Source organism: Bombina bombina, chromosome 7 (genome assembly GCF_027579735.1).
Source record: "Bombina bombina isolate aBomBom1 chromosome 7, aBomBom1.pri, whole genome shotgun sequence".
Taxonomy (NCBI): domain Eukaryota; kingdom Metazoa; phylum Chordata; class Amphibia; order Anura; family Bombinatoridae; genus Bombina; species Bombina bombina.
This window is the reverse complement of record NC_069505.1, coordinates 579773644-579799060: the sequence shown is the minus strand read 5'-3', so window position 1 is coordinate 579799060 and position 25417 is coordinate 579773644. Positions and strand designations below refer to the sequence as shown.

Sequence of the window (25417 nt, the reverse complement as noted above, 5' to 3'; positions counted from 1 at the left end):
TTCCTATAACTATCTATTTATCACTTCCTATACCTAGTATCTATCTATCTCTTCCTATATCTATTTAGTTATCTTTTCCTATACCTAGTATCTATCTATCTATCTATCTATCTTTATATATATCTATTTATCTCTTCCTATACCTAGTATATATCTATCCCTGTATCATCTATATATTTATATATTCCTATACCTAGTATCTATCATCTATCTATATCTTCCTATATCTCTCTGGCTATCTATCTCTTTCAATAACTATCTATTTATCTCTTCCTATACCTAGTATCTATCACTTCCTATATCTATCTATTTATCTCTTCCTATACCTAGTATCTATCTATCTATCTATCTCTTCCTATATCTATCTATATCTTCCTATACCTAGTATCTATCTATATCTTCCTCTATCAATCTATCTATCTATTCTATCCCTTTACCTAGTATATATCTATCCCAATATTATCTAACTATCTCTTCCTTTACCTAGTATCTATCTCTATCTATCTCTTCCTATATCTATGTATCTATCTCTTCCAATACCTAGTATCTATCTTTCTCTTTTTATATCTATCTATTTATCTCTTCCTATACCTAGTATCTAATATCTCTTACTATATCTATCAATTTATCTATCTATATCTTCCTATATCTATCTATCTCTTCCTATACCTAGTATATATCTATATCTTCCTATATCTATCTATCTATCTATCTATCTATCTATCTATCTCTATCCCTTTACCTAGTATCTATCTATTCCAATATTATCTATCTCTTCCTTTACCTAGTATCTACCTCTATCTATATCTTCCTATATCTATGTATCTATCTCTTCTTATATCTATGTATCTATCTCTTCCTATACCTAGTATCTATCTTTCTCTTTTTATATCTATCTATTTATCTCTTAATATACCTAGTATCTATCTATCCCTATATTATTTGTCTATCTATTTATCTATTCCTATACCTAATATCTATCTCTATATATCCTTATATTATCTATCTCTGTCTGTATCATCCATCTGTCTTATTATTTTATAAGCTTTTAACTCCAATTTCATAGGTTGTTGTTTTTTTCTTAATTGTTCTACATACATATCTCTTCTTAGACTTCTCTCCTTTTTGCATTTGCTTAATATTAATTTATCTTGGTTATTTCACCCGTGGCTATCGTATCTTGTCTATAACCATTCTTGCTCCTTCTACCCTGTGTTTCTGTCTATCTTGTCCTCTGTCTCTCATTCACACCAAACTAATTACGCTTTTGCCCTCTGCCTCTCACTTATTCCAAGTACATTGTCTCTTCCATATTTTCTTACTTTTTTTCCTTCAGTTTGTCTTTCTTCCTTTGCAAATACGAGTTGTCTTTGCTATTGTCGTCCCCTCGTTTTTTCTATTTCTTTCTTGAAATCTGCTCTCTTTATATTTTATTCAGAGAATATTTATCCATTTCCTTCTCCGCATCTTCTCTATAGATCTCTGCCGTCAGAGTTCTGTCTGGGTGTGTGTGTTTTTGTATTGCACACAGACTGCAATAGTCTGTCTTTATGAATGGAGAATTGCGTGGGAAGATAGCTATGTCAACAAGCAGATAGGCCAATGAGTGAGCGTTAGATAAATAGGTGGGAGGGTATGGGACAAACAGAGAGAAGGGGGGGTAAGAATTAATTGCTTTAAATGGGCTATATTGGGAAGCAGAAATAGATAGAACTACACTGCATTGTGATATGGAAAACCTTATTACAGCTTTCTAAATTATATTTGTACTATATAGAATTATTTTATTGCAAAAATTGATATGTGGGTTCAATTCAAAGCTGTGAACGGTATTACAGTGTTTCTACATAATAAAGGGTTTCACATAATCATTTGTAATGATCTATCTGCAGAGCTTCAGTGAATGGAGAGTCTACAGCAAGAATTTTAAATGACAAAATTAGACATGTGCACGGGCAAAAAAAAAATGCTTCCTCCCAAAGAGCTAATTAACCAAACAATATGTCACCTTCCCTTTCTTGCACCTTTTTTTGGTGCCAAATGGTATGAATCAATTTAGTCAAAGTAACATTTGTTGTTTTTTTTTTGTCCAATAATGTATACGGCTGTTCGTACATCAAATGACTTGAAAAATCAGCAAAATTCGGACAAATTTGCATTCATCCAAAGCCCGATTGCAAATCATAACCAAACGACTGTTCTCTTTTTTTGTTCCTGGGGACAGAAGCAGTGCCATATTGTTTACAGTTATCTAATTAGAAATTGGCAGATAATGACACAATATGACATAATACTAAATATTATTATTGTTGTTGTACATACCGGGTCCCTCCGGTCTGGTCTTGGATACTGAGAGTGCCGCCCTGCATCTCTGCGCCCCACGTGGAGGGACGCAGACACTGAAGTCTTTCTTCAACTGCGACTGCAGCTCTCTATGAGTGTGCAGCTGAGCGCTGCCTATATTTAAAGGCGCCGCATCCTAATTATAGGAACTCCCACTTGGAGTTATTGCCTTACCTACCTTGTTCCTGTCTCCAGAATCTAAGCATACTTACCTGATACCAGTGTATGCTCTCTTTTCTCCTGAGACCAAGCATACTTACCTTGTACATGTGTATGCTCACCTTGTTCCAGATACCAAGCATACGTAATCTTGTACCTGCGTATGCTCATCTTGTTCCAGAGACCAAGCATACTTACCTTGTACCTGTGTATGCTTACCTTGTTCCAAAGACCAAGCATACTTACCTTGTACCTGTGTATGCTCATCTTGTTCCAGAGACCAAGCATACTTACCTTGTACCTGCGTATGCTTACCTTGTTCCAAAGACCAAGCATACTTACCTTGTACCTGCATATGCTCACCTTGTTCCAAAGACCAAGCATACTTACCTTGTACCTGTGTATGCTCATCTTGTTCCAAAGACCAAGCATACTTACCTTGTACCTGCGTATGCTCACATTGTTCCAGACACCACGCATACTTACCTGATACCTGTGTAAACTCACATTGTTCCAGAGACCAAGCATACTTACCTTGTACCTGTGTATGCTCACTTGGTTCCTGAAAGACAAGCAGACTAACCTGATACCTGTGTATGCTCTTCTTGTTCCAAAGACCAAGCATACTTACCTTGTACATGTGTATGCTCATCTTGTTCCAGAGACCAAGCATACTTACCTTGTACATGTGTATGCTCACCTTGTTCCAGATACCAAGCATACTTAATCTTGTACCTGCGTATGCTCATCTTGTTCCAGAGACCAAACATACTTACCTTGTACCTGCATATGCTCATCTTGTTCCAAAGACCAAGCATACTTACCTTGTACCTGTGTATGCTCATCTTGTTCCAGAGACCAAGCATACTTACCTTGTACCTGTGTATGCTCATCTTGTTCCAGAGACCAAGCATACTTACCTTGTACCTGCGTATTCTTACCTTGTTCCAAAGACAAAGCATACTTACCTTGTACCTGCGTATGCTCACCTTGTTCCAAAGACCAAGCATACTTACCTTGTACCTGCGTATTCTTACCTTGTTCCAAAGACCAAGCATACTTACCTTGTACCTGCGTATTCTTACCTTGTTCCAAAGACCAAGCATACTTACCTTGTACCTGCGTATGCTCACCTTTTTCCAGACACCACGCATACTTACCTGATACCTGTGTAAACTCACCTTGTTCCAGAGACCAAGCATACTTACCTTGTACCTGTGTATGCTCACTTGGTTGCTGAAAGACAAGCAGACTAACCTGATACCTGTGTATGCTCTTCTTGTTCCTGAAACTGTACCTATCTGGTATCCTGTGACAGTTCTCACCAACAGTACCCGCTTCTTTTATCTGTAATCTCTACAGATGCAAGTTTTTTCCAGGATGGGGGCGGGAGGCGTCTGGAGTTCTCAGAGTGCATAAGGAGTTTGAAAAAAAGAATGCCGAGATACAGCGCTACACTACCCCCAAAAGAGGGTTGTGTTGCTAAAGATGGTGTCCACGACTATAGAAATATATATTAATATGAATATATTGATAAAAATATATATATATTATATAAAACGTTAAAACGTTAAACCGTTAAAAAAGGTTAAAAAAGGTTATGGGTGTGAAATACAATTTTAGAAATATTATAAAATTAACAATCATTTTATTAACATAAAATTACAATTAAAATAGGTATCCAAACTGATGGAATGTCCCATACAATGTTCAAGGAGTACTGGCCCATAAAAAATCCAATTAGTAACGTCCCATACAGAAATGTCCAAAAAATGTGTCCAAAAAACAGTAGGTGTCCCCAAAAATATAATAAGTAAAAAGTCCAAAGCTGAGTGTCTAAAAATTATGTGTAAGTGGCAATCCAAATGTATATATATATAAGGTGCTGGGTGCTTTTTTATGGTGATTTTATTGCACTATGTCCATTTTCTGTACACTTTTTTAGGTACAGGAGGATATCCCAATACATTGATAACCCTTTGAGAAGAGGAACATCAACCCAGCACCTTATACATTCACATTTGGATTCATTTGGAGCTATTCACAACCCTTATATTGTTTATTTGAACACAATTATTTGACTATTGCACTTCATAATTTTCATATTTTCATACATTTTTCTTCATAAGGTTTTACCAATTTGTAAGGACTTTCATAAGACTTTCATAAGCCTTTTTTGTTTATTTTTTAGGACACATTTTTAGGTGTACACCTTCACTAGATCAACTTATTATATATATATATATATATATATATATATATATATATTTATTTTTCCTATATGGGTTGCTGATCACAACTCATATATTTTTATATTTTTATTTTTTATCTTTTTATCTTTTTTCATATATTTTTTCACAATTATTTGATTTTTTCACCTGGATTGGAGTTTTCAACACATCACATATATATATATATATATATATATATATACATATATATATATATATACATTTGGATTGCCACTAACACATAATTTTTAGACACTCAGCTTTGGACTTTTTACTTATTATATTTTTGGGGACACCTACTGTTTTTTGGACACATTTTTTGGACATTTCTGTATGGGACTTTACTAATTGGATTTTGTATGGGCCAGTACTCCTTGAACATTGTATGGGACATTCCATCAGTTTGGATACCTATTTTAATTGTAATTTTATGTTAATAAAACGATTGTTAATTTTATAATATTTCTAAAATTGTATTTCACACCCATAACCTATTTTAACCTTTTTTTAACGGTTTAACGTTTTAACGTTTTATATAATATATATATTTTTATCAATATATTCATATTAATATATATTTCTATAGTCGTGGACACCATCTTTAGCAACACAACCCTCTTTTGGGGGTAATGTAGCGCTGTATCTCTGCATTCTTTTTTTCATTCACATATCGGAGTCTGGTTGGGAGACTCCGCCTCTATTAGATATAGCTTGTATGGTATTATTATGGTGCTGATAGACATACATTTGCATAAGGAGTTTGGTTTCCTCAGGAGGTGAGGTTAGCTGTTGATGTTTTTTTAAACTCTGTGCAATATACAGGGCCCTTTAGAGTTGACCTCTATTGTAAGGGATTTTTTTCCCTCTGTTTTAGATTAGACAATGTTATATCTGTAGGTTCTATCAGATTATAGATCTATAGGGTCGCCCAGAGATAGTTCTTAAGGCTTCCTGGTTAAATCTCAATTTTCCCAGGTACTGTATAAGATCCAGAGATCTTACACAGTACACGGGAAAATTGAGATTTAGTAGTTCAGTGGTCTTTTTTTCTACCTCTGGTCTTTTATTCCAGGGCGATTGCCAAGATTTGACAGGAAGAGCTTTAGTTCAGCTTCCTCCAGCTTGTCCCTCCAGCATTTGGTAAACAAATCTGGTTCTGTTATCCAGTTTCTCTCCTTGGCTACTTATTTTTAAGGTCCTTCTTTCTATCCAGAATCTAGTTCTCTTGTCTTGTGGGCATGGAGATAGAATCAGAATCCCTTTGAACTACTTGTTCAATTATTGAGTTTCTTATACAGGCTAGTGCATCTGTGACTAGGGGAATTGTTACTTAAAGGTCTGGAAGGCCTTTATTTCTTGCTGTTCAAATAAAGTTTTTTTCTTGGCATTCTTTTTGAATTCCCAGATTTCTGGCTATTTTTACAGGATGCTTTTGATAAGGGGTTTATCCGTCAGTCCTTTTGAAGGTTCAGTTTTCTGTTCTTTTTACTTATGTTCCGTAAGAAGATTTCTAATCATTCTGACATTTATGGTTTAGTCCTAACCTGGCCTAGAATTAAAGGGACACTGAATCCAAAAATTTTTCTTTCGTGATTAAGATAGAGCATGCAATTTTAAGCAACTTTCTAATTTACTCCTATTATAATTTTTTCTTTGTTCTCTTGCTATCTTTATTTGAAAAATAAGGCATCTAAGCTTTCTTTGGTTCAGATCTCTGGACAGCATTTTTTTTATTGGTGGATGAATTTATCCACCAATCAGCAAGTACAACCCAGGTTGTTCACCAAAAATGGGCTGGCATCTAAACTTACATTCTTGCATTTCAAATAAAGATACCAAGAGAATAAAGAAAAATGTATAATAGGAGTAAATTAGAAAGTTGCTTGAAATGTCATGCTCTATCTGAATCCTGAAAGAAAAAAATTTGGGTTCAGTGTCCCTTTAACCCTTTGAGTGCTAATGACGGCTCTGAGCCGTCACAGAGTTTCTCACTCTGGTGCTAATGACAGCTCAGAGCCGTCATGAGCACTCTCCCACCTTGAGGGAGATCTGGGGGCTCCTAACCGCTCCTACCCCGGTGATCGTTGCCTGCAGAGTGACAGGCATCGCCGGGGCTTCACGTGATGCGCGGTGACATCACGCGCAATAACGTGATGACGTCACCGCGCAACTTTATTTATAATTAACAATGTTAAGTATAGGAGGAGTGGGCATGCTGCTTAGAAGCCTGTGTTTCAGGCATCTAAGCAGCTACAGACCCCCAAGACTCACTGTTGAAAAGGGAATCGCCTAACCTTTCCAACAGTGTATGTCTTGGGGGTCTGTAGAAAACAAAAAAAAAGTTAAAACATGTTTTTTCAAAAATTTAAAATATTAAAAAAAAACGTAGAAAATATTAGCACCCAGGTGGGAAAGTGCTTAGCACTCAAAGGGTTAACCCCTTAATGACCACAGCACGTTTCCATTTTCTGTCCGTTTGGGACCAAGGCTATTTTTACATTTTTGCGGTGTTTATGTTTAGCTGTAATTTTCCTCTTACTCATTTACTGTACCCACACATATTATATACCGTTTTTCTCGCCATTAAATGGACTTTCAAATGATACCATTATTTTTATCATATCTTATAATTTACTATAAAAAAAATTATAAAATATGAGGAAAAATGGAAAAAAAACAAAAAAAAATTATGCTTACCTGATAAATTTCTTTCTCTTGTGGTGTATCCAGTCCACGGGTTCATCCATTACTTGTGGGATATTCTCCTTCCCAACAGGAAGTTGCAAAGAGGACACCCACAGCAGAGCTGTCTATATAGCTCCTCCCTTAACCCCCACCCCCAGTCATTCGACCGAAGGCAAGTAAGAAAAAGGAGAAACTATAGGGTGCAGTGGTGACTGTAGTTGTAAAAAAAAAATAAAAAAAAATTCCTGACTTAACGTGACAGGGCGGGCCGTGGACTGGATACACCACAAGAGAAAGAAATTTATCAGGTAAGCATACATTTTGTTTTCTCTTGTAAGGTGTATCCAGTCCACGGGTTCATCCATTACTTGTGGGATACCAATACCAAAGCTTTAGGACACGGATGAAGGGAGGGACAAGGCAGGAACTTAAACAGAAGGCACCACTGCCTGTAAGACCTTTCTCTCAAAAATAGCCTCAGAGGAAGCAAAAGTATCAAATTTGTAGAATTTAGAAAAAGTATGAAGTGAAGACCAAGTTGCCGCCTTGCAAATCTGTTCAACAGAAGCCTCATTTTTAAATGCCCATGTGGAAGCTACCGCTCTGGTCAAGTGAGCTGTAATCCTCTCAGGAGGCTGCTGGCCAGCAGTCTCATAAGCTAACCGGATCATGCTTCTCAGCCAAAAAGAAAGAGAAGTTGCCGAAGCCTTGAGACCTCTCCTCTTACCAGAGTAGACAACAAACAAGGCAGATGTTTGACGAAAATCCTTAGTTGCTTGTAAGTAGAACTTTAAAGCACGAACCACATCCAGATTGTGTAACAACCGTTCCTTCTTAGAAGAAGATTCGGACAAAGAGAAGGAACAACAATTTTCTGACTAATATTTCTATTGGAAACAACCTTAGGAAGAAAACCTGGCTTAGTACGTAACACCACCTTATCCGCATGGAAAATCAGATAGGGTGAATCACACTGCAGAGCAGATAACTCTGAAACTCTTCGAGCTGAAGAGATAGCAACTAGAAACAAAACTTTCCAAGATAAAAGTTTAATATCTAATGAATGCATAGGTTCATACGGAACCCCTTGAAGAACTTTAAGAACTAAATTTAAACTCCATGGCGGAGCAACTGGTTTAAATACCGGCTTGATTCTGACCAAAGCCTGACAAAACTCCAGAATGTCTGGAACATCTGCCAGACGCTTGTGAAAGAGAATAGACAGAGCAGATATCTGTCCTTTCAAGGAACTAGCTGACAATCCTTTTTCCAATGCTTCTTGGAGAAAAGATAGAATCCTAGGGATCTTGACCCTACTCCATGAGAAACCCTTGGCATCACACCAATTAAGATATTTAGACCATATCTTGTGATAGATCTTCCTGGTGACAGGCTTCCTAGCCTGGATCAAGGTATCAATAACAGACTCAGAAAAACCACGCTTTGATAAGATCAAGCGTTCAATCTCCACACACATCTACTAGTGCCGCCCGAGGATCCCTTGACCTGGACCCATAACAAGGAAGCTTGGCATTCTGACAGGACGCCATCAGATCCAGCTCCGGTCTGTCCCATAGACGAATCAGTTGGGCAAATACCTCCGGGTGAAGCTCCCATTCCCCCGGGTGAAAAGTCTGCCGACTTAGAAAATCCGCCTCCCAGTTCTCTACTCCTGGGATATGGATAGCTGAGAAGATGGCAAGAGTGAGCCTCTGCCCATATAATTATCTTGGAAACCTCCATCATTACCAGGGGACTCCTTGTTCCCCCCTGATGGTTGATATAGGCTACAGTTGTGATATTGTCCGACTGAAACCTGATGAACCTGACCGCAGCCAGTTGAGGCCATGCCTGAAGAGCATTGAATATCGCTTTCAATTCCAGAATGTTTATCGGGAGGAGGGCTTCCTCCTGAGTCCAAGAACCCTGAGCCTTCAGGGAGTTCCAGACTGCGCCCCAGCCCAGAATGCTGGCATCTGTTGTCACTATAGTCCACTCTGGCCTGCGGAAGCTCATTCCCCTGGACAGATGGACCCGAGATAACCACCAGAGAAGAGAATCCCTGGTCTCTTGATCCAGATTTAACAGAGGAGACAAATCTGTGTAGTCCCCATTCCACTGATTTAGCATGCAAAGTTGCAGCGGTCGCAGATGTAGGCGGGCAAATGGAACTATGTCCATTGCCGCTACCATTAGGCTGATTACTTCCATTCACTGAGCCACTGACGGCCGAGAAATGGAATGAAGAGCACGGCAGGAATTTAACAGCTTTGAAATCCTGACCTCTGTTAGAAACATTTGCATTTCTACTGAATCTATCAGAGTCCCTAGGAAGGAAACTCTTGTGAGAGGGGAGAGAGAACTCTTTTCTACGTTCACCTTCCACCCGTGAGACCTCAGAAAAGCCAGAACAATGTCCGTATGGGACTTGGCGATTTGAAGAGACGACGCCTGGATCAAGATGTCGTCCAGGTAAGGAGCTACTGCTATGCCCCGCGGCCTTAGGACCGCCAGTAGGGACCCTAGAACCTTTGTAAAGATTCTCGGCGCCGTGGCTAACCCGAAGGGAAGAGCCACAAATTGGTAATGCCTGTCTAGGAAGGCGAACCTGAGGAACTGATGATGATTTCTGTGAATCGGAATGTGCAGATAAGCATTCTTTAAATCCACAGTAGTCATATATTGACCCTCCTGGATCAGAGGAAGAATGGTTCGGATTGTCTCCATCTTGAATGATGGGACCCTTAGGAATTTGTTTAGGATCTTGAGATCCAAGATTGGTCTGAAAGTTCCCTCTTTTTTGGGAACTATAAATAGATTTGAATAGAAACCCTGCCCCTGTTCCTCCCTTGGAACTGGGTGGATTACTCCCATAACCAGTAGGTCTTGGACGCAATGTAAGAAAGCCTCTCTCTTTATCTGGTTTGCAGATAATTGAGAGAGATGAAATCTCTCCTTTGGTGAGGAACCTTTGAATTCGAGAAGAAACAATCTCCACTGCCCAAGGATCCTAAACGTCTCTTACCCAAGCCTGGGCGAAGAGAGAAAGTCTGCCCCCCACTAGATCAGGTCCCGGATCGGGGGCTACTCCTTCATGCTGTTTTAGAGACAGAAGCTGGCTTTTTAGCCTGTTTCCCCTTGTTCCAAGCCTGGTTAGGTCTCCAGACTGGCTTGGACTGGGCGAAATTTCCCTCTTGTTTTGTACTAAGGGAAGCGGAAGCCGCGCCACTCCTGAAGTTTCGAAAGGAGCGAAAATTAGTCTGTTTGGTCCTTAACTTATTAGACTTATCCTGGGGAAGGGCGTGACTTTTTCCCCCAGTAATATCAGAAATGATCTCCTTCAGACCAGGCCCGAAAAGGGTCTTTCCTTTGAAGGGGATGTTAAGAAGCTTAGACTTTGAAGAAACATCTGCTGACCAGGACTTAAGCCATAGAGCCCTACGCGCCATGATGGCGAAACCTGAATTCTTAGCCGTAAGTTTGGTTAACTGAAACACGGCGTCTGAAATAAAGGAATTAGCAAGTTTAAGAGCTTTAATCCTGTCTAAAATCTCATACCACGGAGTCTCCACTTGTAGAGCCTCTTCTAGAGACTCGAACCAAAAGCCCGCTGCAGCCGTAACTGGAGCAATGCACGCGAGAGGCTAGAGAAGAAAACCTTGATGTAAGAAAATTTTCTTTAAGAGACCCTCCAATTTTTCATCCATAGGATCTTTGAAAGCACAACTGTCCTCAATCGGAATAGTTGTACGCTTAGCTAAAGTAGATACAGCTCCCTCCACCTTGGGGACTGTTTGCCATGAGTCCCGCATGGCGTCAGCTATGGGGAACATTTTTTTTAAACACAGGAGGGAGAGAACGAAATACCTGGTCTATCCCATTCCTTAGATATAATATCTACTAAAGCGTCAGAAAGCTCTGTATTTGTTCTAACCCCAGAGCTGTCTCGCTTTCCTTGTAACCCTGGCAGTTTAGACAACACCTCTGTGAGAGTAGAACTCATAACTGCCGCCATGTCTCGTAAAGTAAAAGAATTAGACGCGCTAGACGCATCTGGCGTCATTTGTGCGGGAATAACAGGTTCTGACCCATGGGGAGAGCTAGACGGCATAATCTCCCTTGTCACGGGCTGAGAATCCTCTGGTGATATATTTTTTAAAGCCACAATATAGTCTTTGTAGCTTATAGATAGTTCAGTACAAGTGGTACACATTCTAAGAGGGGGTTCCACAATGGCATCTAAACATATTGAACAGGTAGATTCCTCTACGTCAGACATGTTTAACAGACTGGCAAAGACAGCACTTTATTAAAGTAAAAAACAGCAATTTCCTCAAAAAGGTACTGTACCTTTAAGAGAAAAAAAGTAGCACATAAACTGCAAACAGTGAAAAAAAGTAGCAAACGATTTGAAATTTTTACAGTGTGTATAGGAAACCAAGGCAATATTGCACCCACTTGCAAATGGACGATTAACCCTTTGGCCCCCAAACCGGATCGAAAAACCGTCTACCACCGGTATAAAACCCCTAAACACCTACCTGCCCTTAAATACGACAAGAAATTGAAGAAATCCTCTTTAGTGGTCCTCAGACACAGCAGGAATCTCTTGGAATGAAAGCAACTGCGCAACTGAGGCGTGAAAATAGGCCCCTCCCACCACACTGGATTGCAGAGGGGCCTTAAAGAAACACTCCTAGGAGTTTGTGAAAAAGCCATGTGGAAAATCAAACCCCAAAAACAAAGTTTAAACACTCTCAAAAAAACGATCTGCATGTGTAAAAAGCAAACTTTTTAACACCTTATCACCAGATAACAAATAGTATGAGTATTACCCAACCTTGTAAGTTTGATCCCAGTCGTTATTAAATCACTGCAACTAGCTTACCACATTTCCAAAAAGGTTCTGTCAGCATTTTCTAGAACTTATCATCTCTCTAGAAACAAATATACTGAACATACCTCAAAGCAGGCAAACTGCAGTCCGTTCCCCCAGCTGAAGTTTTCCCATACTTTTCAGTTATGTATGAGAACAGCAATGGACCTTAGTTGCAATCTGCTAAGATCATTATCCTCCAGGCAGAATACTTCTTCTAATTCCTGCCTGAGAGCAAACAGTACAACGCCGGTACCGTTTAAAATAAACTCTTGATTGAAGATCAACTACAAAACTACACTAAATCACCACATATCTCTTTATACTTCCACTTGTCGAGAGCTTGCAAAGAGAATGACTGGGGGTGGGGGTTAAGGGAGGAGCTATATAGACAGCTCTGCTGTGGGTGTCCTCTTTGCAACTTCCTGTTGGGAAGGAGAATATCCCACAACTAATGGATGAACCCGTGGACTGGATAAACCTTACAAGAGAAAACACACTTTTTCTAACTTTGACCCCCAAAATCTGTTACATATCTACAACCACCAAAAAACACCCATGCTAAATAGTTTCTAAATTTTGTCCTGAGTTTAGAAATACCCAATGTTTACATCTTTTTTGCTTTTTTTGTAAGTTATAGGGCAATAAGTACAAGTAGCACTTTGCTATTTCCAAACCATTTTTTTTTTTCAAAATTAGCGCTAGTTACATTAGAACACTAAGAAAAGTGTAGGACCTATTTAGGGATGAAACAAATTAAGGGGGAATTTATGCTGAAGGAAGGAAAGAGAGGAAAGGGTTAAAATGGGAGTGTAGTTTGCTGACAGTGAGAGAATAAGGGGAGGAGATTCAGAAGTGATAAAAGGAAAGTAAAACAGAAAGTAAATCACTAACCTGTTTCTTGTCTTGCAGGTGACACCAGGAAGAGATCCAAAAGGTCTGCTAAGGCGCCAAGGAGGTTTGATGAAGAAGAGGATTTATCTGGAAAGAAGAAGAGGACAGTAGTTACATCAGCTGGTGATGCTGTGGTCATCTGTGACCCCCCTATTGTTTCTACGCTGTCTTCTGTACCTATTTCTATTTCTTCCCCTGCAGTATTTTCTGCTGCTGGGGCCTTTCCTGTTACTACAGCTTTTCTTCCTATATATTCTATCCCTGTTTCTAGCCCTTCTTCTGGGCCTATTTTTTCTGCCCCTGTCTCCCTTCCTAGCCTTGTTTCTTCTTCTGCTATCTCTTTTCCTACTCATACCTTAACCCTGGGGCCTCTGGACTTTCCCACCCGTTTTTATGTCCCTAGTTTTGCCGGCCTTTCCCTCTCTGCCCCCAGTGTTCCCCCTCCTCGGTCCCTGGTGGCAGCATTTGCCTCAGACCTTGAGAGGGGGGCAGCAGATGAACTGCTGTTACATTCTCCGGAGCTCCACTTTTCATAGCGGAGCCTGGTGAGATCCCCCTCGCCAGCATTCGTTTCAGGCCAGCAGGGCATGGAGGGTAGGCCGGGGACTCCGTTCTTAGAGCCACATGGCCGGCCGGGTCTCTCCTCTCTTGCTTCCTGTTCCGCGCGCGCCAGACTTGGCTCCGCCCTCCTCTGTCCTGGCCGCTATTTTGGTTCCTGGGTCGTCGAAGTTTCGACAAGAGGAGTCGGCAGCTATGTCTGGCATAGGCGCGGTGCCGGTCACGGGTGGAGCAGGTTCCAGGCAGGTAAGGGGGGCACCTCAGGTAGGCAGGGGGTCCCGCGGGTCTCTTACCCGCTCAGTTAAGGGTAATGCTATGGGTATTAGGGGGGGAGGGGCCGGAGCATTAAGAGGGGGGCGGGTGCGGTAAGGGGTGTTGCAGGACAGAAAACTTCTAAATCAGGCGTAGATAAGCCGGTTGCCCCTATGCAACGAGCAGTTGATGGAGCAGGGTTGACAAGTGGGATACATGCAGGTGCAGGCGTAGATAAGCCCGTGCCCCCTCAGGCAACGAGCAATTCAAGGAAAAGAAAGTGTAAATCTGGATGAGAGGGAGTTAGGATGTGAAGCAGTAAGCAACATGAGAGCTGTTGCAGGCATAGATAAGCCTGTTTCCACTAGACAAAAAAACAATGAAAGGGCCAGTAGGGAATTTTGTAACGCCTAGGAGAAGTTTGGCAAGTGTTAGAGTGGGGCACATGGATTTAATGTCTAGCCTTCAAAAAAGGCTGCTAGCCAAGAATAGGGTTAGGATGTGTAATGTGGGGACTGGTTTTTCTGAGGAGGTGGCTGGGGGGTCCGCTGGGCTGTCTGCTTCTGCCTGTGGTGCTCCCTTTCTTCTGTTTCGCAGGTGGGAAACAATAACAAGACCGTGGAGGATGTGAATAGTGGCGTGCAGGAGAGGGCTATGGCAGCGCACAGTAAGGCATCTTCTGGAAGCAAGGCGGCAGTGACAACAGCAGGGGCGAGAGCTGCAGCAGCGGCGTCAGGAAGTGGTTAGTTGTTGATTGCACCACACCTTAGGGAGAGTGAGTCCTCCACATCTGGGGATTCGGATAGCTCCACGAGCCTTAAGGATGAGGGACATAAGAAGTTGTTTAAAAAAATTTGTAGATTGATGGGTAAGACGCCCAAGGTGGGTAGTGTGGGCAATGGGCCGTTAGGTAGCGAAGTCGTGGGGTCTTCAAGTTTGATAGTAGGGCAGGAGGCTAGTAAGGGAAAGAAATCCAGGGTAGCGGGGACAGCAGACACTTATCCCTGCATAATTAATTCTTTGCACTCGCATTTGAAACCTAAGATAGCTAGAAAAATTAGGGAAGGGCGCTATGTTAAAATTTTCGAATTATCCAGGGCAGCGTATCAGGTTAGGGAAATGGCAGAAGATGGGACGGGCGATAAGAAAGTGAAGAGGCCTGAGACCTATCAGGAATGGATGAGGTGCTTTAGAGTGCTTGCTTCTTGCTATATAGAAGCAAATCCAAACCAGGCCGTGAATATACTGAAATATATGGAAGTCATTGACGACATCCACGAGCGTGGGAAGGGTACTGCTTGGCGTCAATATGATGTTCAGTGTCGGCGAACGTTAGAGGCGAATCCAGTCTTTACGTTTGGGATGAAAGAGATGGACTTATGGTCCAATCTTTATCTTATGGAAGGGTCAGCGGTGGTTACAGAGAAACCTATTGGTTCTGGGCAGCAGAGCCGCTCGTTTCGTAAGAGAGGGGGCAGGGAATGCTGGCGGTTTCAGGAGAAACTGTGTGACAGGGGTATGCAGTGTCTTTTTAGGCACGTATGTATATATTGCGGGGGGGCACACCCGGGGAACGACTGTACTCGGAAAAGGGACAGTTTTAGTGGCGAGCAGCAATCCAGATAGGGTGCGTTGGGCAGGGGCGCGTTCTCCGGTGGTTCCCGTAGCAATAATTAAGGTTTTAGGATGCTTAAGGAAAGGGGCTTCCTTAGGATAGGCTGTTGTTTGAAGTTATAAAAGTTAGACACTACAGGTGTTCAAAGTTTTGAGTTAATTAGGAAAGGTTTGTTGTAACGTTTGTTTGGCGGGAGTTAGGTTAAGTTTAGGGCTTTCGGAGTAGAAGTGTTAAATATGCAGGCGGTGGAGACGGAGGTAACGCTTGTCCAAACATATTTCTGGCAGGTGGCGAATTCTGGGGAGCGGTGTTAAGACTACTAAAGGGTGCATTGGCTCCTAGGACTTGGCAGGCTTACAGCGTTGCTTGGAGTGAGTGGGGTAAATTTTTGAATGTTTATAACGCCACATGGAAGAATCCTTCGGTTGCATTGTTTCTTAGTTGGTTAGGCGCGCTGGAGATAGCGGGGGTTTCTCCTGGGGCTATAGGAGGGAAAGTGGCAGCAGTCGCCTTTTTCTCAAAGCTATATGGGGTGGAGGATGTAACCAGGAGCTTTTTAGCTAGGACAGCATTGAAGGAGGTGCGTAGACTAGGGGGCAGAAGTAGGGATACGAGGGAATCAATTACCAGGGCTAGGTTGGCGCAGCTTATAGGGCAACTAGATGGGGTTTGTGATTCCAAGTTTGAGGTGTGTCTGTTTGCAGTGGCATTCTCTTTAGCATACTTTGCGGCTCTCGGGATAAGTGAGTTAGTGTCCAGATCCAGAAGTTTACAGGGTGCAGGTCTGTTGAGGGAGCATGTGAGGTTAGAGGATGGGGCAGTGTTGGTTTTGGTTGTTAGATCTAAGACAGATCAAGCAGGGAGAGGTAGATGGCTCAACTTGCTGTCGCAGGTGGAGCCATCTATTTGTCCGGTACAGCTATGCAACAGATTCATGGCAGTTAGGCCCGATGCGAGTGGGCCTTTTTTGGTACATGAGGATGGCTCTTACTTATCCCAATTTCAGTATAGGGCAGTTTAAAGAGGGTAGTGAGTAGATTGGGGTGGAACCCGGCAATCGTGGCAACGCATTCGTTTCAAATAGGTTTGGCCACGGACGCTGCTATGGCAGGGCAGTCTGAAACGCAGATAAAGGCGTTGGGGAGATGGTCGTTAGCACAATACAAGAGATATATCAGGCCACTTGATCAGTGATAGGTTAGATTTAGAGTTAGTTCGTGTTTTGAAATGTTGTGGTTGGGTTGGGTGTTGGGGAAGCCAGGACCTTATGGTTGTTAATGTCTTTTCAGGTCAGGTTGCAGCTTGCAGGCGGATATGGATTGTCGGCCATTCCTATATCCATTGGGCGACTATTCCGGCTGCGTCACAGCTGGGAGGACAGCAGTTTGGACTACCGTCCGCAAAATTGTCAATTAGGTGGTTAGGCAGGAGGGGTATGATGTGGATGCATTTACCAGAACAAGTGGCAGAGGATAGGAGGAGATGGGGCAAGCCTCACGTCATTCTTCTACATTTGGGTGGAAACGATGTAGGGACAATGCCTATGGGGGATTTATCGGACATTATGGTGTCGGACATTAAATGGTTGCAGGCTCAGTTTCAGGGCGTAACCATTATTTGGTCAAAGATTATTTCACGAAATGTTTGGAGGCACATGGCTACCAGGAAGGCGGGTTTCCGAGTAAAGCGGACACTTAATAGGGATGTGAGTAGGGTTGTATTGGCAACCGGAGGTAAGGTGGTGGCACATGAGAACATTAAGATTGATGATGTGGGTCTGTTTAGAAAGGATCAGGTACACCTGTCAGATAAGGGTACAGAGTTGTTTTTGGAGAATATCAGGCAGGTCCTGGCTTCCTGTTTATGTTAGTGGAGGCAAGAGTACCGTGTCCTCTTTTGAGGTGGCGGAAAGGGGTGTGGCAACAAGGATAATTCATAGGACAAGGATAGAAGGGACAGTGAGCGTTGAGGACCCTAGTCGCCGAGGGGCTAGGGATTGGTCAGCTCGCTGGGCGATCTTCCTTGAGCGAACAAGTAGGCGGAATGAGGGCGTCTTCATTCCCAGGGCGTCCACACCCCTTAGTGGGTTGTTAGGACAGGGTATCTTGCCAGCTAGTAGCAGTGGTTATTTAATTATTTAATTTTGTTAATAAAGCAACCCCTCCCCCCGTTGGGGGAGGTTGGTTTTTCTTCCCAACCCTGAGTGTTGTTTCTTTATTGAATGTACGGGTTATTAAGTTGCTGGGTTGGTATATCTTGAATGGATTCAGGTAAGAAATTTATCCCCTTAGAAAAGTGTAGGACCTATTTAGGGACGAAACAAATTAAGGGGGAATTTATGCTGAAGGAAGGAAAGAGAGGAAAGGGTTAAAATGGGAGTGTAGTTTGCTGACAGTGAGAGAATAAGGGGAGGAGATTCAGAAGTGATAAAAGGAAAGTAAAACAGAAAGTAAATCACTAACCTGTTTCTTGTCTTCTCTCCCAGCCCTCCCTGTGGTTTACGTCATTCCTTTACAGGCGCTGATGCAGTGGACGGTGGTTCGAGATTTAAGCTGGCTTAGTTTTCCCTTGGCAGGGGGCTGCATAGTCATGTGGACCTTTGTAAGCCCAAGGGCGGTAATGAGTAGTATGGGGTCTCCCGTCGGGACTAACAGTCTTTTGGCTGGGGGACCGATGTCTATCCAGTTTGGACACCCCGCAACCCGGTAGGTAGTTGGGAGTTTGCATGGCGTCATGCTTTCTCAGGGCGGAAAGGGGTGTGGCAACAAGGATAATTCATAGGACAAGGATAGAAGGAAGGGACAGTGAGCGTTGAGGACCCTAGTCGCCGAGGGGCTAGGGATTGGTCGGCTCGCTGGGCGATCTTCCTTGAGCGAACAAGTAGGTGGAATGAGGGCGTCCTCATTCCCAGGGCGGCCACACCCCTTAGTGGGTTGTTAGGACAGGGTATCTTGCCAGCTAGTAGCAGTGGTTATTTAATTATTTAATTCTGTTAATAAAGCAACCCCTCCCCCCGTTGGGGGAGGTTGGTTTTTCTTCCCAACCCTGAGTGTTGTGTCTTTATTGAATGTATGGGTTATTAAGTTGCTGGGTTGGTATATCTTGAATGGATTCAGGTAAGAAATTTATCCCCTTATATCTTTCAGGAATCTCTGAATATCCATTGACATGTATATATATTTTTTTAGTAGACAACCCAAAGTATTGATCTAGGCCCATTTTGGTATATTTCATGCCACCATTTCACCGCCAAATGCGATCAAATACAAAAAATCGTTCACTTTTTCACACATTTTTTCACAAACTTTTGGTTTCTCACTGAAATTATTTACAAACAGCTTGCGCAATTATGACATAAATGGTTGTAAATTCTTCTCTGGGATCCCCTTTGTTCAGAAATAGCAGACTTATTTGCCTTTGGTGTTGCTTTTTGGTAATTAGAAGGCCGCTAAATGCCACTGCGCACCACACGTGTATTATGCCCAGCAGTGAAGGGGCTAATTAGGGAGCATGTAGGGAGCTTTTTGGGGTAATTTTAGCTTTAGTGTAGTGTAGTAGACAACCCCAAGTATTGATCTAGGTCCATTTTGGATTATTTCATGCCACCATTTCACCGCCAAATGCAATCAAATTAAAAAAAAACGTTTAATTTTTCACAATTTTAGGTTTCTCACTGAAATCATTTACAAACAGCTTGTGAAATTATGGCACAAATGGTTGTAAATGCTTCTCTGGGATCCCCTTTGTTCAGAAATAGCAGACATATATGACTTTGGCATTGCTTTTTGGTAATTAGAAGGCTGCTAAATGCCGCTGCGCACCACACGTGTGTTATGCCCAGCAGTGCAGGGGTTAATTACGGAGCTTGTAGGGAGCTTGTAGGGTTAATTTTAGCTTTAGTGTAGTGTAGTAAACAACCCAAAGTATTGATCTAGGCCCATTTTGGTATATTTCATGCCACCATTTCACCGCCAAATGCGATCAAATAAAAAAAAAGTTCCCTTTTTCACAAACATTAGGTTTCTCACTGAAATTATTTACAAACAGCTTGTGCAATTATGGCACAAATGGTTGTAAATGCTTCTCTGGGATCCCCTTTGTTCTGAAATAGTAGACATATATGGCTTTGGCGTTGCTTTTTGGTCATTAGAAAGCTGCTAAATGCCGCTGCGCATCACACGTGTATTATGGCTAGCAGTGAAGGGGTTAATTAGGTAGTTTGTAGAGAGCTTGCAGGGTTAATTTTAGCTTTAGTGTAGAGCTCAGCCTCCCACCTGACACATCAGACCCCCTGATCCCTCCCAAACAGCTCTCTTCCCTCCCCCACCCCACAATTGTCCCCGCCATCTTAAGTACTGGCAGAAACTCTGCCAGTACTAAAATAAAAGGTATATTTGGGCTTTTTTTTTTATAGCATATTTACATATGCTGCTGTGTAGGATCCCCCTTAGCCCCCAAACTCACTGATCCCCCACCAAACAGCTCTCTAACCCTCCCCCTCTGCCTTAATGGGCGCCATCTTCATCAGTTTAATAAAAAAAGTATGCTTTTTTTTTAAAAAAAAAATTGCCCTTTTCTGTAGTGTATCTTCCCTCCCACCCCTTCCAGATCCCTTAGATGCTTATTTAAAACTTTTTTTTTGTATTTTTATCAACATATTTTTCTGTAGTGTAGCGGTTCCCGCCCCGTGCACGCGCCCGCACCCCGTGCACGCGCCCGCCCCCGTCGGCCCCGCCCCTCCACTCCACACGGCCAATTGATGGCCACCCACCCGCCTCCCAGACTGGCTCCCACCCACCAACGATACCGGCCATCAATGTCTGGTGCAGAGAGGGCCACGGAGTGGCTCTCTCTGCATCGGATGGCCAAGGGGGGTTATTGCAGGATGCCTCGATATCGAGGCATCACTGCAATAACCGGAAAGCAGCTGGAAGCAGCAGGATCGCTTCCAGCTGTTTTCCAGACCGAGGCTGCCATACGTCCTCAGGCGTTAAGTATATTTCTTTTACAAGATATACTGAGTCCACATGTTTCATCCTTACTTGTGGGATATAATCCTCCTGCTAACAGGAAGTGGCAAAGAGCACCACAGCAGAGCTGCCATATAGCTCCTCCCTTAACTCCTCCCCACAGTCATTCTCTTTGCCTATGCTAGCAATAGGAAGGGTAAAGTTTATGTGGTGATAAAATGATAGTTTTAGTTTTCTTCAATCAAGAATTTTTCATTTTAAATGGTACCGGAGAGTACTGTTTTTCCTCAGGCAGGACATAGAAGAAGAATTCTGCCTTGAGTCTGATGATCTTAGCAGTTGTAACTAAGATCTATGTTGGTTCCCACAAGATTTGCTGAGGAAGTACAGGAGAAATCTTCAGTATGAGGGAACGTTTTCTTGCTGCAAGCAGTATTAAGGTATGTGCAGTCATTTACATTCTGAGGAGACCTGGTATATCAGAATTTGGCTGACATATTCCCCATGCTGGGAAAGGGTGAGCAGTACCTTGTTAGGGTGGTGCTGTAGTAACCTGGGTATAATCATCCCATATTAGAGATTAAACATGGGATACTTAAGGGCTATGTGGTTTTAGACACTGGGGCAGCCTAGGAAGGAAACGCCTAATGTTAACGAATATAGGGCTTATCAAGGCTGACTTTATTTTTATCTGAGGGGTTCACATGGCATGTATATTTCAGAAAAAACAGTGTACACTTCATTTAATTCTTGGCCGGTTGTTTAAACCGCTTCCCATGCGGTTTCTTATGTTTGTAGGCTCATTAGGCATGATGGGTGGGGCCTAATTTTCGTGCCTCAGTGTGCAGTTAGATTCTGGAGAGAACAGCAGCCATTAACTCCGGTGGAGACCAGACTGTGAGGCTGTGTTTTGGAGTGAGACCGGATCGTTTTAGCAGGTCTTGGGGGCAGGTAGGCGCCACAGCAGAGCTGTGGCGAGGTGCAGAAGCAATTTTAGTTGTATTGTACTGCAGAACGTTTTTACTGCCTAACTTACTCGAATAAAGGTTTAACTCTCCTATTACTTGTGGTGCAATATCCGGTTGCACATTAGGTTCACACATCATCAAAATTAATCATTTTGTATAACGTTTTAACGACTTTGAAAAAACAGTGTACACTTTTTATTCTTGAAGGTACAGTACCCGTTTTTTGTTGAATTGTTTTTTTCTTATATAATAAAGATTGGGAACGACTTGTGCTGTTATTACTAGTCTGTCCAACATGTCTGACATGGGTAGTCAGTGTTCTATGTGTTTAGAAGCCATTGTGGAACCCCCTCTTACATTGTGTCCTTCTAGTACTGAAAGGGCCCTACACTGTAAAGATCATATTTTAGGTAATGAAAGTGTGCCTCAGGATGAGTCTCAGTCTGAAGAGAATCAGGATATGCTATCCAATTCTCCCCAAGTGTCACAACCTTTAACGCCCATGCAAGCGACGCCAAGTACTTCTAGTGCGTCTACTTCTTTTACTTTGCAAGATATGGTTACAGTTATGTCTACTACCCTTACAGAGGTATTATCTAAACTGCCAGGTTTGCAGGGTAAACGCAATAGGTCAGATATTAATGTAAATACTGAACCTTCTGATGCCTTAGTGGCTATTTCCTATGCACCCTCACAATGCTCTGATTTGGGGATTAGGGATTTTATGTCTGAGGGAGAACATTCAGAGTCAGGAAATGTATTACCTCAGACAGATTCGGACGTTACGTCCTTTAAATATAAATTGGAACACCTCCGCCTGTTGCTCAGGGAGGTTTTGGCGACTCTGGATGATTGTGACCCTATCACAATTCTCCCAGAAAAATTGTGTAAAATGGACAAATATTTAGAAGTACTTACTTACACGGATGTTTTTCCGGTTTCTAAGAGAATTTCGGAAATTGTTAAGAGGGAATGGGATAGACCAGGTATACCGTTTTCTCCCCCCTCCTAACTTTAAGAAAATGTTTTCTATATCTGACACCATACGGGACTCCTGGCAATTGGACCCTAAGGTGGAGGGAGCTATATCTACTCTAGCTAAGCGTACAACTATACCTATTGAAGACAGTTGTGCTTTTAAAGACCCTATGGATAAAAAATTAGAGGGCCTTCTAAAGAAATTATTTGTTCACCAGGGGTTTCTCTTACAGCCTATAGCCTGCATTGTTCCAGTAACTACTGCAGCTGCCTTTTGGTTTGACGCCCTGGAAGAGTCTCTGAAGGTAGAGACACCTTTAGAGGACATTTTAGACAGAATAAGGGCTCTTAAATTAGCCAATTCATTTATCACTGATGCTGCTTTTCAAATTGCAAAATTAGCAGCAAAAAACGCAGGCTTTGCCATTCTGGCGTGCAGAGCGTTATGGCTAAAGTCGTGTTCTGCTGATGTATCGTCTAAATCTAAGCTTTTAACTATTCCCTTCAAGGGTAAGACCCTATTCGGGCCTGAGCTGAAGGAAATAATCTCTGACATTACTGGAGGTATGGGTCACGCCCTACCTCAGGACAAGTCCCTCAACATGAGGGGTAAACAAAATAATTATCGTTCCTTTCGAAAATTTTAAAGGAGTATCCTCTGCTTCCTCTTCCTCCACTAAGCAGGAAGGGAACTTTGCTCAATCCAAGTTAGTCTGGAGACCTAACCAGTCCTGGAATAAAGGTAAACAAGCCAAGAAGCCCGCTGCTGCTACCAAGACAGCATGAAGGGGCAGCCCCCGATCCGGGACCGGATCTAGTAGGGGGCAGACTCTCTTTCTTTACTCAGGCTTGGGCAAGGGATGTAAAGGATCCCTGGGCATTGGAAATTGTGACCCAGGGGTACCAGCTAGAATTCAAAGATTTCCTCCCAAGAGGGAGATTTCATCTTTCACGTTTGTCTGTAGACCAGACAAAAAGAGAGGCGTTCTTACGCTGTGTAAAATACCTCTACACAATGGGTGTAATTTGCCCAGTTCCAGAACTGGAACAGGGGCAGGGGTTCTACTCAAATCTATTCGTGGTTCCCAAAAAAGAGGGAACCTTCAGACCAATTTTAGATCTCAAATGTCTAAACAAATTTCTCAGAGTCCCATCGTTCAAGATGGAGACCATTCGTACAATTTTGCCAATGATCCAGGAGGGTCAATATATGACCACTGTGGACCTGAAGGATGCGTACCTTCACATTTCTATCCACAAGGATCATCATCAATTCCTATGATTTGCATTTCAGGACAAACATTATCAGTTTGTGGCTCTTCCCTTCGGGTTGGCCACGGCTCCCAGGATCTTCACAAAGGTTCTAGGGTCTCTTCTAGCGGTTCTCAGGCCGCGAGGCATAGTGATGGCGCCCTATCTGGACGATATCTTGATCCAGACGTCAACTTATCATCTGTCCAAATCTCACACGGACATCGTGTTGTCATTTCTAAGAACTCACGGTTGGAAAGTGAATGTAGAAGAGAGTTCACTAGTCCCTCAAACAAGAGTTCCATTCCTGGGAACTCTGATAGACTCGGTAAACCTGAATATATTTCTGACAGAGGTCATAAAATCAAAGATTCTAAATACTTGCCGAGCTCTGCAGTCCATTCATCGGCCATCAGTGGCTCAGTGTATGGAAGTCATCGGACTAATGGTAGCAGCAATGGATATCATCCCGTTTGCTCACTTTCATCTCAGACTACTACAACTGTGCATGCTCAGTCAGTAGAATGGGGATTATGCAAATTTATCTCCTCAGATAAATCTGGACCAAGAGACCAAAGACTCTCTTCGGTGGTGGTTGTCACAGGACCATCTGTCCCAGGGGATGTGCTTCCGCAGGCCATCTTGGGTAATAGTAACAATGGACGCCAGCCTCCTGGGCTGGGGTGCAGTCTGGAATTCCCTGAAGGCTCAGGGTGTGTGGACTCAGGTGGAGTCTCAACTGCCAATCAATATTCTGGAACTGAGAGCGATATTCAACTCGCTTCAGGCGTGGCCTCAGTTGGCTTTGGCCAATTTCATAAGATTCCAGTCGGACAATATCACGACTGTGGCATATATCAATAATCAGGGGGGAACAAGGAGTTCTCTAGCGATGATAGAAGTATCAAAGATAATCCGATGGGTGGAGACTCACTCTTGCCATCTATCTGCGATCTATATCCCAGGAGTAGAGAACTGGAAAGCGGATTTTTTAAGTCGTCAGACTTTTCATCCGGGGGAGTGGGAACTCCATCCAGAGGTGTTTGCAACTTTGATTCATCAATGGGGCACACCCCGGAATTGGATCTGATGGCATCTCGGCAGAATGCCAAACTTCCACGTTACGGGTCCAGGTCAAGGGATCCCCAGGCTGTACTGATAGATGCTCTAGCAGTACCTTGGTCATTCAACCTGGCTTATGTGTTTCCACCTTTTCCTCTCCTACCTCGTGTGATTGCAAGAATCAAACAGGAGAGGGATTCAGTAATTCTAATAGCGCCTGCGTGGCCACGCAGGACCTGGTATGCAGACCTAGTGGACATGTCGTCTCTGCCACCGTGGAAACTGCCATTGAGACAGGACCTTCTCATTCAAGGTCCGTTCCAACATCCAAATCTAATTTCTCTGCAGCTGACTGCTTGGAGATTGAACGCTTGATTTTATCTAAGCGGGGTTTTCTCTGAGTCGGTCATTGATACTCTGATTCGGGTTCGCAAGCCGGTCACTAGAAAAATTTGCCATAAGATATGGCGTAAATATCTTTATTGGTGCGAATCCAAGGGCCACTAATGGAGTAAGGTTAGGATACCTAGGATTTTGTCTTTTCTCCAAGAAGGATTGGAGAAGGGACTATCAGC

At 42.6% G+C, this 25417-nt stretch overlaps 1 protein-coding gene across 1 annotated transcript in view; it reads right to left on the bottom strand.

The window, feature by feature from the left end:
• The window catches only part of LOC128636594 (neural proliferation differentiation and control protein 1-like), a 50513-nt gene extending 49008 nt beyond the window's left edge, over positions 1-1505 (bottom strand). The window contains exon 1 of the mRNA XM_053689587.1: positions 1323-1505. The gene's annotated coding sequence lies outside the window, so the exon portion shown is untranslated. The remainder of the gene's footprint in view (positions 1-1322) is intronic.
• Positions 1506-25417: the final 23912 nt, after the last annotated feature.